Source organism: Hippocampus bargibanti, linkage group LG11, assembly GCF_051943395.1.
Source record: "Hippocampus bargibanti isolate YZ-2025 linkage group LG11, ASM5194339v1, whole genome shotgun sequence".
Lineage (NCBI taxonomy): Eukaryota > Metazoa > Chordata > Actinopteri > Syngnathiformes > Syngnathidae > Hippocampus > Hippocampus bargibanti.
In genome coordinates, this window is record NC_142744.1 from 23,629,523 (window position 1) to 23,631,579 (window position 2,057).

Genomic DNA, 2,057 nt, shown 5'->3' on the forward strand with positions numbered 1-2,057 from the left:
TTGAAGGTAAAAAGACAGTTTTTCCAATATTCTATCTGAGTAATTTGCACTATTATTAGCTTTTTCATCTAGCTTTCTAATTTGGCTGGGAGGCTCAAGGGATGTGGGGGCTAGTATAGAGGGTCTTTTTTTATTATGGTTTCCCTACATCAGTAGTGTCAAACTCCTATTTGTCACGGGCCACATCGTACTTACTTAGAGCAGCGGTGTCAAACTCCGGTCCTCGAGGGCCGCAGTCCTACATGTTTTCCGTGTCTCCCTGTTGCAACACAGCCTCAGGTGCGTTGCAACAGGGAGACATGTAGGATTTCGGCTCTCGAGGACCAGAGTTTGACACCCCTGCCTTAGAGGGCTGTTATAAATTTTGGGAAACCATATAAATGTTTCATCATCTCCACATATTACATACAAAGCACACAACAAAATAATAATAATAATAATAATAATAATAATAATAATAATAATAATAATAATAATAATAATAATAATAATAATAATAATAATAATACATTTCATTTATAAGCGCCTTTCAAAACTCTCAAGGACACTTTACAGTCACAGGATATTTTTTTTGCGGGTGACTAACTATTTTTCAAATTCGAAGTAAAAAGTAATGACTGCTTTGTGGTTTACATGGGACAATTTGAAAGTTTGGTTCAGATTTTAGCAAGCAACATGGAATTTGACAAGTTAGATTTTCGCGGGCCGTATATTCATGATGTAGCGGGCCGGATTTGGCTCCCAGACCTTGACTTTGACACCTGTGCCCTACATCATCAAATCCAAACGAGTCTTGAAATGATAATATTGTCCTCCTGCCCATGCATATTTACAGCTAATCACACCTGACTTCGGTATTTCCAAGTAAATGTGGTGTTTAAAGCAGCCCGTTTGAATTGTGACACGATTGTTGTTTGACTCAATTAAGAATTCAGGAAGTTGTACAAGAGTAGACGGACGCTAAATGATGATTTCCCCCCATCCCCCAAATTGACAAAACACAGTCAGTGTCAGTCGCCAAGTTGCGACAACGACTAACGCCATTCTACACCGAGCAATTAAAAGAGACACTGGGGTTTATCGTAGTTCTCAGAAACACACAAGTAGACGTAGTGCACTGGGAAATGCACTCACCCTCCAGTCGCCCCCCTTCGTCGTGGCCTTGGCTTCCGTGGGGAATCAAAATAGCATACGACGGGAAGCTAACTGCTCAGCCTTAGCCGCAAAAGATGACATTGACATCGAACCAAAAGCCGTCAATGAGATGCAACGCGAGAGTCAAGCACACGCACTGCGACACCGCCATGGCTCGTTCAAGATTTCTCTCCGAGATGCCTTATCGTTGAAATCAAAGTAAGCGAGTGTCTCGCCAACGGTTGCGAGAAAAAAAGCTAACGCGGCTAACGAGCTAGCAACAAGCAAGCCTCAACAGTCTCAGTAGCCTCAGCTGCGCGCTTGGGGTCATGTGACGAGATGCACCCTTTGGAGTCGTCTTTAAACGTGGGATATTTTAACTCTTTTCATCGGTAGCCCCCAATGCCGTGTTGGCGCTTGCTCTTTCTACTGTTTTTTAATTACGATTACGCATTTGTCAGCTCTGTGAGGAAAAATGGAAAAGGAGTGATGTCTTCGCCCACGTCTTGTAGTCTTTCGTGTGATCATGTAAGAAGATGTAAATTCCAGTCACATTTTAAGGGGGTGTAACTCTTCAACTTGCCATTGCTTTGTTGCAAGACAAGTTGCAGGGGTACTTACTACTTTTGCAAGCTCACCTTTGTCACATATAATAATGTTGTTTTAACAATATTAATTTAACCCTTTACTGCCTGAATTATGTTCTAATTAGAAAAAAAAATCTGTTCAGTTTTTATGGTCACTGATGGATATAACATACTAGTAGCTTCCTTTTTTTATTATTTTTCAATAATGTAGAAAATTTGAGCCTAAGAAAATTTGTGCCTAATTTGGCCCAATCGTCATAAAAGGCCTATGTTGAGAGGGTGCTTTTTTTGGAACATATGTCAAGTGCAACTTCAAAGACTAGACTTTTACCCATA

General features: G+C 40.6%; 1 protein-coding gene across 2 annotated transcripts in view; it reads right to left on the bottom strand.

Moving 5' to 3' along the window:
• The window catches only part of LOC148891973 (E3 ubiquitin-protein ligase MARCHF2-like), a 32,366-nt gene extending 30,919 nt beyond the window's left edge, over positions 1 to 1,447 (bottom strand). For both annotated transcript variants that reach the window (XM_089007904.1, XM_089007905.1), the window contains exon 1: positions 1,135 to 1,447. The gene's annotated coding sequence lies outside the window, so the exon portion shown is untranslated. The remainder of the gene's footprint in view (positions 1 to 1,134) is intronic.
• Positions 1,448 to 2,057: the final 610 nt, after the last annotated feature.